Genomic DNA, 16,201 nt, shown 5'->3' on the forward strand with positions numbered 1-16,201 from the left:
GCTTTAATAAACTATAAAACTTCTTTATAATTAAACACTTAAGATTTCTTATTTTATTACTTTAAAAGATTAAAGAAAGAAAGAAGCCCTGTTTTTTTCCTGAATTCTACCTTTTGGTAGAAAAATTATTTTTATCTGTCATTCCAGAGTTCATAAAACAAGCCAGATAATACTCTTTATCTCTAGATCATGCTTTGAGGTAGACCTGCCATAATGAGTCAGCAAAAGTGAAAAAGAAGTAAAATACAAACTAAGATCATTCATGATATTTATTGCTGTTGTTATTTAATCACTAAGTCATGTTTGACTTTTTTGCTACCCCATGGACTATATAGCCCAGCAGGCTCCTCTGTCCATAGGATTTCCCAAGCAAGGATACCAGAGTGGGTTGCCATTTCCTTCTCCAGGGGATCTTCCTGATCCAGAGATCGAACCCACATCTCCTGCATTGCAGGCAGATTCTTAACTGCTGATCCACCAGAGAAGCCCCCATTCATGAATATTTTGTTCCTGATCGGCCTCCGTTTATAAAACCTAATGTTTTGTGGAACTGAAGATAATTTTATTTGAAATGATATAAAATAAATACCAAGGGAATTCAATCCCATCTTTTAAAGATACACTTAAAATTAATTATACATGTGGTTACTGAAAATAAATTTTAAATGTTTTGTAAAATAAATGAGAGGAATCGTGGGTAAAGACAGCATAGGTAGTACAGTAAGGGTAGTAACACAGAACCCTAAAACGGGAAGGGAACATTAGAAATCATTTTATCTCACTGCTCATTAACAAATAAAGCAAGCCAACCATGCCAAGATAGAACTCTTCCCAGCAGCAGATGGGCACAGGCTGTAGGACCCCCCTGGGCCCTGAAGAGAGGCACCTGAGGACTGGGCCATGCCCATCAGTGGGCTAGCAATTCCCTAGTGCCCCCAAGGCAACACAACCAGCTGTGCTAGGAAATGGCACACCCACCAGCAACTAGCAGCCTGTACACAAGGCAGGGCCTGGCAGCCAACAGGCAAGGGGATAGTATTATCTACCAGTCCACCCACAGTAGTCAACCCCTCCTCAACAGAAGAGCCTGTATACCCCAGTATGGGAGAAGCCCTATAGCCTATAACTCTGGTAACCAGAGAGGAGTGTGCTGCTGAGCCACACAGGACATTTCCTAGTAAGACCACTTCTCCAAGATCAGGAAATGTAACCAACCTACCTAATACATAGAAAAAGAAACAGAATTAGACACAATAAGACAACAGAAGATTATGTTCCAAAAGAAGAAATAAGATAACACCTCAGAAGAATTATGCAGAGTGAAAGAAAGCAATCTATCCAAAAGAGTTCAGGGTACTGATCATAGAGATGCTCAATAAACTGAGGAGAAAAATGGATAAGCACAGTGAGCAGTCTAATAAAGAACTAGAAAATATAAAGAAGATTCGAACAGCTGAAGAATACAGTAACTATAAGGAAAAAAACAGACCCTGGAAGGAATCAACAGTAAACTGAATGATAGAGAGGAATGGATTACTGAAGTGAAGGAAAAAGTAGTGAAAATCACAGAAGTGGAACATAAAAAAGAATACATAATGTGGACAATTTAAGAGACAACCAGGACAACGTCAGGGCTTTCCTGCGGCTTAGCAATAAAGAATCCACCTGCCAATGCAGGAGACGCATGTTCCATCCCTGCATCGGGAAGATCCCCTGGAGGAAGATTACAAGAATGTAATACACAACACAGGGAATATAGCCAATATTTTATAACTTTATATGCAGTACAATCTATAAAAATATCAAATCACTATGTTATACACTTGAAACATATATGTCAATTATATATCAAAAAAAAAAAAGATCGTCTTTTTTCCTGGCAAAAGGAAAAACGTATGTTTCCTCTAAATATAAGTCAAAGTATCTGATTCTTTTCTTACATAATTATAAGTTTTTCATGATACATTACAGCCTCAGAAAATGGATTTTTTAAAACACAGAAATGCTACCTATGTCTCAGAAAACATTTCTGAACATAGTAGGTGGCTATTGTGTTGGAAATCCCCTTATTTCTAAAGAAGTTTACCTTGACCAAGCAAGTATACTGCTGAGACCCGATGAGTGAAAGCACTTGAGCCTAAAGGATGCTATTAAGTGGTACTTAGTAGCTTTGAAGCTCTGATTCACATCTTCACATTAGCTCCTTAATTGCAATGACTGAATTTTTCATTAGGTGACCAAATACTTATTTTATTGGCTTTGGGAAACTGTTATAATTGTATTTACAGTAAAAATTTTCTAAAGATTTAGTCTCTCACAGTGAAGAAAGCCTTAACACTCAATAGCTATGTTTGTGTGAAAACTCCTTGAGTCCCCATTATTTACTTTTTTCTATGAATAGTTAAGACAATAAAATGGTTCTCAGCACAAGTCAGAAAATCAGAGATAATTCCTCATAAAAAATTATTAGTGCTAGAAACCAAAACTGAAGTGCCTGGCTTTACCAGAACTTAGACAATTTGTAGTTTTGTAATTCTTAGGAGATTTTGCAATTCTTAAGGAATCAGGAGAAAATCAGCTTTTATGCTAGTATAAATCAATATACTCTGCAAATTTTAAAAAAACGGTCATATGTTGGCTAATTTGGGCAAATGTTTTAGATATTACCAAAACAGGAAACTAAAGCTCTCACGTTTAATATTTTAAAAATAGCACAGCATGCTCAAATCAACGTTTTACATGTAATGGAGTACACAAATGTCTGTCAATGTGTTACAAGTAAATAGAAATGAAACTCAAATATTTAACTAACTATATGGCATAAGAGAGGGAAGTCCTGCAAAGGATAGAAATCACCTAACATTCTTTAGAGATATTCAGGCACTGAATATGGTGAAGAATGTCTATTAAATAACTCGGTATTTCTACAGAAAATAATATTTTATAAAAGACAATCAAGACCATAAAATGTCAAACATTGTAACTGCTGCAGTAATTATGGGATAAGGATGTTTTAACATTGCACAATCATAATAGTACATTATGTACAGCACTGGAGCAGTGGCTGCGTGCCACGGGGGCAACTCTGAGGAGATACCCCGCGTCCAAGGGCAAAGGAGAATCCCCAGCAAGACAGTAGAACGGGCGAAATTGGGTTTACCAAACCCCACACCCATCAGAGATGCTCAGAGGGCTCAAACATACCTTGTGTGCACCAGGACCCAGAGACCCCACAGAGACTGAGATAGAACAGTGTTTGATTATCTCCTGAGGAGATATGAGTCAGCAGTGGACTGCTTCAGGGGCAGGACTCTGGGTGCAGTAGACCTGGGTATGGCATAAGCCCTCTTGGATGAGGTCATCATTAACACCACCATAGAGCCACCAGAACTTACACAGGACTAGGGAAGCAGACTCTTGGAGGGCACAAACCTTGTGTGTACCAGGACCCAAGAGAAAGAAAGGAGCAGTGATCCCACAAGAGACTGACCTGACTCCCATCAGGAAGCTTCCATAAGCCTCTTATCCTTCTCCATCAGAAGGCTGACGGAATGAAAACCACAATCACAGAAAACTAAGCTGGTCACATGGACCACAGCCTTGTCTAACTCAATGAAACTATGAGCCATGCCATATAGGACCACCCAAGATGTAAGGGTCATGGCGCAGAGTTCTGACAAAACGTGCTCCACTGGAGAAGGGGATGGCAAACCACTTCAGTATTCCTGCCTTGAGAACCCCATGAACAGCATGACAAGGCAAAAAGTTAGGACACTGAAAGATGAACTCCCCAGGTTGGTAGGTGCCCAATATGCTACTGGAGTTCAGTGGAGAAATAACTCCAGAAAGAATGAAGAGACGGAGTCAAAGCAAAAACAACACCCAGCTGTGGATGTGACCAGTGATGAAGCAAAGTCCTATGCTGTAAACACCAATACTGCATAGGAACCTGGAATGTAAGGTCCATGAATCAAGGCAAATTGGAAATGGTCAAATAGGAGATGGCAAGAGTGAACATCAACATTTCAGGAATCAGTGAATTAAAATGGACTGGAATGGGTGAATTTAACTCAGATGACCATTATATCTATTATTGTGGGCGAGAATCCCTTAGAAGAAATGGAGTAGCCATCATGGTCAACAACAGTCCGAAATGCAGTACTTAGATGCAATTTCAAAAATAACAGGATGATCTCTGTTCATTTCCAAGGCAAACTGTTCAATACCACAGTAATCCAAGTCTATGCCCCAACCAGTAATGCTGAAGAAATTGAAGCTGAATGGTTCTATGAAGACCTACAAGACCTTCTAGAACTAAGACCCAAAAGAGATGTCCTTTTCATTATAGGGGACTGGAATGCAAAAGTAGGAAGTCAAGAAACACCTGGAGTAACAGGCAAATTTGGCCTTGGAATACAGAATGAAGTAGGGCAAAGTCTAACAGAGTTTTGCCAAGAAAACACATTGGTCATACTAAACACCCTCTTTCAACAACACAAGAGAAGACTGTACACATGGACATCACCAGATGGTCAATACCAAAATCAGATTGATTATATTCTTTGCAGCCAAAGATGGAGAAACTCTATAAAGTCAGCAAAACCAAGACCGGGAGCTGACTGTGGCTAAGATCATGAACTCCTTATTACCAAATTCAGTCTTAAATTGAAGAAACTAAGGAAAACCACTAAACCATTCAGATATGACCTAAATCAAATCTCTTACGATTATACAGTGCAAGTGACAAACAGATTCAAGGGATTAGATCTGATAGAGTGCTGCGCAACTATGGACGGAGGTTCATGACATTGTACCGGAGGCAGTGATCAAGATCATCCCCAAGAAAATGGAATGCAAAAAGGCAAAATGGTTGTCTGAGGAGGCCTTACAAATAACTACGATTGCCAGGAGAAATATCATTAACTTCAGATATGCAGATGATACCACCCTTAAGGCAGAAAGCGAAGAGGAACTAATGAGCCACTTGAGGAAGGTAAAGGGAAGAGTGAAAAAGCTGGCCTAAAACTCAACATTCAGAAAACTAAGATCATAGCATCTGATCCATCACTTTATGGCAAATAGATGGGAAGCAATGGAAACAGTGACAGACTTTATCTTCTTGGTTTCCAAAATGACTGCAGATGGTGACTGTAGCCATGAAATTAAAAGACATTTGCTCCTTGGAAGAAAAGTTATGATGAGCCTAGACAGCATATTAAAAAAGCAGAGATATTACTTTGCTGACAAAGGTCCGTCTAGTCAGAGCTATGGTTTTTCCAGTAGTCATGTTTGGATGTGAGAGCTGGTCTATAAAGAAAGCTGAGTGCCGAAGAATTGATGCTTTTGAACTGTGGTGTTGGAGAAGACTCTTGAGAGTCCCTTGGACTACAGGGAGATCCAACCAGTCTATCCTAAAGGAGATCAGACCTGAATATTCACTGGAAGGACTGACGCTGAAGCTGAAACTCCAATACTTTGGCCACCTGATGTGAAGAAATGACTCACTGGAAAAGACCCTGATGCTGGGAAAGATTGAAGGCAGGAGGAGAAGGGGACAACAGAGGATGAGATGGTTAGATGGCATCACTGACTCAATGGACATAAGTCTGAGTAGACTCCAGGAGCTGGTGATGGACAGGGAAGCCTGGCATGCTGCAGTCCATGGGATTGCAAAGAGTCGGACACAACTAAGTGAAACTGAACTGAAAAAGTACATTAAGTAGAACTTAAAAGGAATGTGAAGATATATCTTTTTCCATAAAGTACATCATATCTTTCATTTGTATACAAGGTATCTTTTAAATAACATAAACTAATATACTATTATCAGACAGCAAAGTTGATTTTATACAAATATGTCTACAGCCCATATACTCAATCCTACTGTGTTTTCCTTTAAGAAGATAATACTTTCAAATGGTTGACAGACTGTCTTTGTGTCTTGTGTCAGGAAAATGTAAATTTATACAAGCATAGAAAAAAAGGCAATTAAGAATAATCTCTGGGAACAGAATACAGATTTTTAAACAGTCTATGCTTTAACACTGGTAACTGTCAATGTTTAAAGTCAAATTTGATTACAAAAGATTTTAAAAAGTTTAATAATATGACTTTTTCCTAGTTTTCTTCCTTTTCTTTCATGGCTCAAGGACATTTTAGTCTGCAGTGATCCAATAAGTATGCATGTTTTGCTGTAACTATTATCTGGTAACAAAATATGTGGAACAGAGAATAGCTTCACAGAGCTCCTAGCCTAATTTACTTCAACTTAATGGTTCCTGATGACTCATTTCAATTACAAAAAGAAAACAAGCATTGATAAAGTTCCACAATTATATAATGAAACTAACTTAAAAATACTTTCATGTTTAATTTCTTCTTTGATCTTAAGAACCCAGGGAGAGAGAAAAGAGGGGAGAAAAGGAGAGTATCCTCAGTTTACAAAGAGCACCTCAAGAATCAGAGAAGTTAAATTTACCTCAAGGAACAGATACTATCACCTCTGTCTATCAGATGAAGAAAAAAGAAACATAAATAAAACTATTATTATATAATGGTGGTCAAAGAGACAAACAAATTATAAAAGTAAATCAGGGGCCAGGATATTACAAAATAATGGAGGCAGCTCTGAGCTCTTATCCCTCCACAGAAACAAGGAAAAACAAGTAGAACTGTCAGAACCAACTTTGTCAGAACTCTGGAAAATAGTTAAAGGTTTACAGCAACCATGAGACAGCTGAATCAGGCAAAAAAAACAACCTTAAAATCTAGGAAAGCTTTGTGGCATTTTTACTTGCTCTTGCTATGAACAAAGCTAGTGGAGCTGATGGATTCTAGCGGAGCTACTTAAAATTCTCAAAGATGGTACTGTTAAAGTGCTGCACTCAACATATCAGCAAATTTGGAAACTAAGCCACAGGACTGGAAAAAGGTCAGTTTTCATTCTAATCCCAAAGAAAGGCAATGCCAAAGAATGTTCAGACTACCATACAATTACACTCATTTCACATGCTAGCAAGGTAATGCTCAAAATCCTTCAAGCTAGGTTTCATGAGTATATGAACTGAGAACTTCCAGATGTGTAAGTTGGGTTTCAGAGAGAGAGAGGAACAAGAGATTAGACTGCCAACATTCACTGGATCATGGAGAAAGCAAGAGAGAAAGCAAGTAGAAAAACATCTATTTTTGATTCATTGATTACACTAAAGCTTTTGACTATGTGGATCACAACTATGGAAAATTCTTAAAGAGATGGCAATAACGGACCACCTTACCTGTCTCCTGAGAAACCCGTAGGCAGGTCAAGAAACAGCAGTTAGAACCTTGCATGAAACAACTCAGTGGTTCAAAATTGGGAAAGGATTACAACAAGGCTGTATATTGTCACCTTGCTTATTTAACATTTCTACAGAATACATCATAAAAAATGCTGGGCTGGATGATTCACAAGCTGGAATCAAAACTGCTGGGAGAAATATCAGATATGCAGATGATATTACTCTAATGGCAGAAATCAAAGGGGAACTAAAGAGCCTCTTGATGAGGGTGAAAGAAGAGAGTGAAAAAGCTAGCTTAAAATTCAAGGTCCCAAAAACTAAGATCATGGCAAATAGAAGAGGAAAATGTGGAAGCAGAGAGAGATTTTATTTTCTTGGGCTCCAAAATCACTGCAGATGATGACTGCAGCCATGAAATTAAAAGACACCTGCTCCTTGGAAGGAAAGCTTCTAGGCAGTGTAGTAAAAGGCAGAGACATCACTTTGCCGACAAAGGTCCACATCGTCAAAGCCATGATTTTTCCAGTGGTCATGTATGGATGTGAAAGTTGGATCATAAAGAAGGCTGAGCGCCAAAGAATCAATACTTTTGAATTGTGGTGCTGGAAAGGACTCTTGAGAGTCCCTTGGACAGCAAGATAAAACCAGTCAATCCTAAAAGAAATCAACCCTGAATATTCACTGGAAGGACAGATGCTGAAGCTGAAGCTCCAATACTTTTGGTCACCTGATGCCAAGAGCTGACTCACTGGAAAAGACTGAAGGCAAAAGAAGTGGGTAGCAGAGGATGAGATAGTTAGATAGCATCACTGACTCAATGGACAAGAATTTGAGCAAACTTCAGGAGCCAGTAGAGGACAAAGAAAGCTGACATGCTGCAGTCCATGGGGTTGCATAGCGTTGGAGATGATTTAGTGACTCAACTACAACAATCTAATGTCACACCTTAAGAAATTAGAAAAAGAACAAACTAAATACGAAACTAGTCAAAGGAAATGATAATGATTAGTACGAATATAAAAGAACCAAAGAGCAACAACAAAAAAATAGAGTCAATGAAGTCCAAAGTTAGAATTTCAAAAAGATTAGCAAAATTTAAAAATGTTTAGCTAGACTAACCAAGAAAAAAAGACAAAAGACAAAAGATACAAAATAACTATAAAATAACCATGAACAACTATACACCAAGAAATTAGATAACCTAGATATATGGACAATTTCTAGAAACACAAATTATCTAAACTGATTCAATAAAAAATAGAAAATCTCTGCAGACCTCTAACAAGTAAGAATTGTACCAGCAATCAAAAACTCCCAACAAGTGAAAGTCCGGAAACTGATCACTTCACTGGAGAATTACACCAAATGTTTAAAAAAGAATTAAAATCAATCCTTTCCAAACTCTGCTAAAACACAGAAGGAGAAACACTTTCTAACTCATCTTATGAGGGAGTTCCCTGGTGGTCCAGTGGTTAAGGCTCTGCATTCCCAATGCAGGGGGTACAAGTTCAATCCCTGGTTGGAGAACTAAGATTCCACATATAGCCTGACAAAAAAAAACAAAGGAAAGTCAATTTATTCTATGAGGCCAGGATCACCAACATCAAAGCCAAAATTATATCCAATATCTCTTATCAATATAGATATTAAAAACCTCAACAAAATATTAGCAAAATAAATTCAACACTATATTAAAATAATTATATAACCATGACTAAGTGAGATTTAGCCCAGGAATACAAGGGTGGTTCATCATAGGAAAACCAATATAATATAATATACCACATTAATATAACAAAAGGGAAAAAATGATTGTCTCAATTAACACAGAAAAAGTATTTGAAACTCCAATGCCGTTTCCTAATAAAAATATTCAGAGAACTAGAAGGGAAACTCCTTCAAAAGGAAGAAAGGGCATTTTTGAAAAAATGACAGCAGATATCATACTCCATGGTGTAAGACTGAAAACTTTACTGCTAAGATCAAGAACAAAGACAAGGATGCCTGCTTTCACCACTGCTGTTCAACATTGTACTGGATGTTCTAACAAAAGAAACTGGGCAAGAAAACAAAATAAAAGGCATCAAAATTGGAAACAAATAAAACTATCTCTGTTCACAGAATATACGATCCAATATTTAGAAACTCTCAAAGAATCCACAAAAAGGTCACTGGAGTTAACAAATCCAGAAAAACTGCAGGCTACAAGATCAACACACATAAACCAATTATGTTTCTATACACTAGCAACAAATGTTTCAAGAAACAAAATAATTCCATTTGTAAAGCATCTAAAATCATAAAATATCTTGAAAATAACCAAAGAGGTGAAGACCAAGGAAGTGAAACACTTGTACTTTGAAAACTACAAACATTGTTGAGAGAAATTCAAGATCTATAAGTGGAAAAATATTCCATGTTAATGGGTTGAAAGATTTAATATTGGTAAGACATCAATACTGCACAAAGCAATCTACAGATTCAATGTAATTTTTCTTTTTTTTTTTTTGGCCTCATCATGCAGCATTTGGGATCTTAGTTCCCTGACTATGGATCCAACCTGTGCCCCCTGCAGTAGAAGTGCAGAAATTTAACTTCTGGACCACCAGGGACATTCCCCAATGTCATCTTTATTAAAATTACAACAGCATTTTTTTTTTTTCAGAAATGGAAAAACTTGATCCTCAAGTTCATATGGAATTGCAAAGAAGCCTTAATTAGGCAAGACAACATTGAAAAAGAACAAAGCTGAAAGACTGCCAGTTTCCAATCTGAAAACTTACTATAAAAGCACCGTAATCAAAACAGCGTGACACTAGCATAAGGATGGAGATACAGTTCAATGCCGGGCTTCCCAGGGGCTCAGTGGTGAAGAATCTACCTGCCAATGCAGGAGACAGAAAATGCAGGTTCCATCCTTGGGTCAGGAAGATGCCCTGGAGTAGGAATGGCAACCCATGCCAGTACTCTTGCTAGGAAAATTCCACGGACAGAGGAGCCTGGCAGGCTACAGTCCATGGGGTTGCAAAGAGTCGGACACAACTAAGCTACTGAACACATAGCTCAGTGCGACAGAATTGAGAGTTCAGAAATAAACCCATACATCTATGACTGATTGATTTACAGGAGTGATATCACCATTCAATGAGGGAAAAGAATAGTCTCTTTAAACAAATGATGCTGAGACAACTGGGTAGCCACACAGAAAAAAGAATGAAGTTGGACTCACTTATAAAAATAAAAAATTAACTCAAAAATCAGTAAACTAAAAAATATACACTACATATAAGCAAGAAATATATAACACCATACAACACTTAGAAGAGAATATAAGGTGAAACCTTTGCAATCTCCAACCTGGCAATGAACATGACATCAAAAGCATGAGCAACAAAATAAAAAAAAGTAGAGAAAATGGACTTCATCAAAATTTTGTAACATTGTGCATCAAAGTACATTATCAAAAAAGTGGAAAGACAACATAGAGAATGGGGATTATATCTGCAAATCAACTATCTGATAAAAGTCTAGCATCTAGAATATATAAATAACTCTTACTATTCAATACAAAATGGCAAAAAAAAATTTTTTTAATATGCCAAGGATTTGAATAGATGTCTCTCAAAAAAAAAAAAAAAAAACACATACAAATGGCCTGCCGACACAAAAGATGCTCAGATAATTAGTCATTAGAACCAAACCCTTATACACTGCTAGTGCAAATGAAAAATGGTTCAGCTGCTGTAGAAAAGAGTTTGGTAGTTCCTCAAAAGATTAAATGTAGAATTAAAAGACCTTACAATTTCACTCCTCAGTATATATCCAAAAGAACTGAAAAGTACTGAAATAAGTACGTGTGCAGGCATGCTTAAAACAGCACAGTTCACAACAGCCAAAAGGCAGGAACAGCCCAAATGACCATCAATAAATGAATTATACACAAATTGTGGAATATACATACAATGGAATAGTGCTAAAACAAAAGAAATGATACATACTCACAGTGTGAATGAACCTTCAAAATATTATGCTACTTGGAAGAGACGAAACACAAAGATCACATATTGCTGGATTTTATTTATATGAAATATACTGGAAATTTCACTTTTTTAAAAAACAACTATCACTTCCACTGACATGAAATACAACCTTTAGATAAAGCATAAGAGATCTACCATCTCAGAGAAAAACAATGAAAGACAGGATCGAGAGGGGGTATGTTATGAATAATTAACTCCTATGTGAAAAGCATGGGTTCAGAAAGCCCTACTGATGTAGCAAGAAAGATGCAACTACACTGACAAGTTTTGGATCATATAACAGGATTCCAACTAAAAACAGATGGCATACTCTACTTTGGATAACCTGAGGAAAGTTTATTTACACAAGGACTATTTCCAGAAGTGAAGAAGTAAAGAAATACAAGGGACACCTCAATAGCCCAGAGTACCAGCAGAGGCATTGCCACTCTAGGCAAGAAAAACAAGTATGGCTCTAAGAACCCAAAAAAGAGAATAGTTTAAGAAAGGATTGTCTTAAAACACTGGTCAATTTATACTGACAGACAGAGCCAGCATATGCCAATGCATATGGAAATAAATACCTTTGTCTCCCCTCCTGCTCTCTAATTTCTTGAAGAGGCTCCCCACTGCCAACCCCCACTTCAACCTGGAAACCAAAAGGTACAGGAGCCACTAATGTAATCCATACAAGTCAGTATCCCAGGGTATATAGCAGAGTAGAGAAGGAAAAAGAAGGGATTTAAAGAGCAAACAAAAGATATCCATCAAGAAGAGTATTCCCAAGTCTCATGACCCTTCCCAGATATATCCAGTGAAGAATCCTAAGCTATTAACTCTGTTGCAGATGGACTAAGACTGTAATTCTGTTTACCTTGGAAAGCAAGTGACTATAACCTTACAAGAAGTACACCTGACCTTTGAACAACATGGGTTTGAAACGCACAGGCCCATTTATATGTAGATTTTTTTTCAATAAATGCATCTTACAGTATTACACCATCTGCAGTTACTTGAATCTATAGATTAGAAACCTTTGATACAGAGTGTGAACTGTAAAGTTACTCAAGGATTTTTGACTCCTAGAGGTTTGGGACCCCTAACCTCTGGCTTATTCAAGAGTCAACTGTAAAATGAAACTGTATCAGTGATACTTTTGTATCAGTTCAGTTGCTCAGTCCCATCCAACTCTTTGCAACCCCATGGCTGCAGCATGCCAGGCTTCCCTGTCCATCACCAATTCCTGGAGCTTGCTCAAACTCATGTCTATCTAGTCGGTGATGCCATCCAACCATCTCATCCTCTGTTGTCCCTGCTCCTCCTGTCTTCAGTCTTTCCCAGCATCAGGGTCTTTTCTAATGAGTCAGTTCTTTTCATCAGGTGGCCAAAGTATTGGAGTTTCAGCTTCAACATTAGTCCTTCAATGAATATTCAGAAATGATTTCCTTTAGGGTTGACTGGTTTGATCTCCTTGCAGTCCAAGGGACTCTCAAGAGTCTTCTCCAACACCACAGTTCAAAAGCATCACTTCTTTGGCACTCAGCTTTCTTTATGGTCCAACTCTCACATCCACACATTCAGTTCAGTTCAGTTGCTCAGTCGTGTCCAACTCTTAATGACCCCATGGACTGCAGCATGCCAGGCTTCCCTTCCATCACCACCTTCCAGAGCTTACTCAATCTCATGTCCATCGAGTCAGTGATCCCATCCAACCATCTCATCCTCTGTCATCCCCTTCTCCTCCCACCTTCAACCTTTCCCAGCATCAGGGTCTTTTCCAGTGAGTCAGTTCTTCGCATCAGGTGGCCAAAGTATTAAGACTTTCAGCGTCAGCATCAGTCCTTCCAATGAATATTCAGGACTGATTTCCCTTAGGATGGACTGGCTGGATCTCCTTGCAGTCCAAGGGACTCTCAAGAGTCTTCTCCAACACCACAGTTCAGAAGCATCTATTCTTTGGCACTCAGCTTTCTTTTACAGTCCAACTCTCACATCCAAACATGACTACTGGAAAAAACATAGTTCTGACAAGACGGACTTTTGTCAGTAAAGTAATGTCTCTGCTTTTTAATATGCTGTCTGTGTCTGTCATAGCTTTTCTTCCAAGGAACAAGCGTCTTTTAATTTCATGGCTGCAGTCACCATCTGTAGTGATTTTGGAGCCCACAAAAATAAAGTCTGTCACTGTTTCCATTGTTTCCCTATCTATTTGCCATAAAGTGATGGGACCAGATGCCATGATCTTCATTTTTTGAATGTTGAGTTTTTTAAGCCAGCTTTTGCACTTCACTCTCCTCTTTCGGTTTGATCAATAGGCATCTTTATTTATATAAGTGATGGAAAACTAATTAAAAGATGTTAAGCATGAAGAGACATGTTAAAATACTCTTTTAGAAAGATTACTACTATACTACTGTGTAGATGTCAGGCATCTGGGTGGTGTAGGTAGCGCAACTGAAGGCAAAGGAGTAACTAATTGATCATGAATATTTTTGAAATTATTTATTTACTTTTGGCTGCACTGGGTCTTCGCTGTAGCACACGGGCTTTCTCTAGTTGTGGTGAGCAGGGACTGGCACACAGGCTTCTCGTTGTTGTGGTTTCTGTTGCAGAGGATGGGCTTTAGAGCATGGGCTCAGTTGCCCCATGGCATGTAAGATCATAGTTTCTGGACCAGAGATTGAACCTATGTCCCCTGCATTGGCAGGGGGATTCTTAACCTCTGGACTACCAGGGAAGTCCCTTGATCATGAGTATTTATAGTAAGTTAAACTTCAAACATATACCATGGGATAAAAGAACATGAGATTGTCTATCTTTTTTTCTACAATAAAAGTTTAAAAATTTTAAACCTCATTATTTTATAGTTTTCATAAAAAGTCATAATTTATAAGTTAACTGGTTATCTACAAATTGTCTAACTTACTTCAAGAGAATTACCTAGACAAATATTACAGGTATTTTTACAGATTATTTTGCTTGATATACTTTGGGGCTACTTTCTAGGTATATGCAAGCTTATTAAGCTGAAGCTCCTATACTGTCGGCAAGTGATGCGAAGAGCCAACTCACTGAAGTTGGCTGAACACAATGAAAACAATCTCTACAAGGTATACTAATTAAATAACGTCATAAATAAGAAATAGAAAGGAAAACTTTATATATTGAGTGACAAAAAAGGTAAAGCTGAATACTTTTCACATAAATGATTTATGACACTTTAATGACTAAACAAATTTTCTAATACACTCTACCGTTTACATTTCTATCCATTTAAAAACTGAACATTTAAAACATATCCTTTCTGATAAACAAGTAATTTCCCATGGAATCAAGCATGACTAGAAGATAATACTTCATTAAATTCATTATCTTTTTCTAGGCAACTTTTTTATTGAAACATGGTTGATTTACAATATTGTATTAATTTCAGTTCTGTGGTTTTGGAGAAGACTTTTGAGAGCCCCTTGGACTGCAAGGAGATCCAACCAGTCAATCCTAAAGGAAATCAGTCCTGAATATTCATTGGAAGGACTAATGCTGAAGCTGAAACTCCAATACTTTGGCCACCTGATGCGAAGAACTGATTCACTGGAAAAGACCCTGATCCTGGGAAAGATTGAAGGCGGAAGGAGAAGGGAACGACGGAGGATGAGATGGTTGGATGGCATCACCGACTCAATGGACATTGAGTTTGAGTAAGCTCTGGGAGTTGGTGATGGAAGGGAAGCCTGGTATGCTGCAGTCCGTGGAGTCATAAAGAGTCAGACACGACTGAGCGACTGAACTGAAGCAACTTACGTTTTTATTGAAGTATGGTTGATTTACAATATTTTGTTAACTTCAGGTGTTCTGTAAAGTGATTAAGTTACATATAATTTTCAGATTATTTTCCATTATAGTGTAATATAAGATATTGAATATTGTTTCCTGTGTTACACAGTAAATCCTTATTGCTTATCTCTTTTAAATATAGTAGCTTGTATCTGCTAATCCCATAGCCTTAACTGATCCTTTCCCCACTCCCACTCTCCTTTGGTAACCACAAGTATGGTTTTCTATGTCTTTGAGTCTGTTTCTGTTTTATAAATAAGTTTATTTGTATTATTTCTTAGACTTCACATATAAGTGATACCAGATAATCTTTTTCTGACTGACTTAGCTTAGAACGACATTCTCAAGGTCCACCCATGTTGCTGCAGATGGCAATATTTCCTTCTTTTGATGGCTGATTAATATCCCATTGTGTGTGTGTGTGTGCACGTATGCACATGCTTGCACATGCTTGCACACATCACATCTTCTTAAACCAATGGTCTGCTGATGGGCATATCTTCACTAACGAAAAAATGTTTCTATGAACACTGGGGTATATGTATCTTTTCAAGTTAGCATTTCATTTTTTTCAGATATATGCCTACAAGTGGGGTTGCTGGATTATACGGCAACACTATTTTCAGTTTTTTAAGGACCCTCCATATTATTTTCCACAGTGGCTGCACCAATGTACATTCCCACCAACAGTGTAGGAGGGTTCCCTTTTCTCCACATCCTCTCCAGCATTGATTATTTAAAGACTTTTCAATGATAGTCATTCTGATCTGTGTGAGATAATACCTTATTGTATTTTTGATTTGCTCTTCTCTAATGGTTAGTCATGTTGAGCATCTTTTCATGTACCCACTGGCCATTTCATATGTCTTTTTTGGAAAAATGTCCATTTAGGTCTTCTGCCCATTTTTTACTTGTGTAGGTTTTTAAAAAATAACTCGTTGTATGAGCTATTTGTATATTTTAGAAATCAAGCTCTTGTTGGTTGTATCATTTGCAATTTTTTTTCTCACATTCTGTAAGTTGTCTTTTCATTTCATTGATGGTTTCCTTTGCTATGCAAAAGCTTTGAGG

The 16,201-nt window shown here is 37.7% G+C and overlaps 1 protein-coding gene across 2 annotated transcripts in view; it reads right to left on the bottom strand.

Moving 5' to 3' along the window:
- Positions 1-16,201, bottom strand: part of MNAT1 (MNAT1 component of CDK activating kinase) — a 215,615-nt gene that overhangs the window by 16,009 nt on the left and 183,405 nt on the right. The window lies entirely within an intron of this gene.

The sequence above is a fragment of the Capricornis sumatraensis genome, chromosome 2 (assembly GCF_032405125.1).
Source record: "Capricornis sumatraensis isolate serow.1 chromosome 2, serow.2, whole genome shotgun sequence".
NCBI classification, from domain to species: domain Eukaryota; kingdom Metazoa; phylum Chordata; class Mammalia; order Artiodactyla; family Bovidae; genus Capricornis; species Capricornis sumatraensis.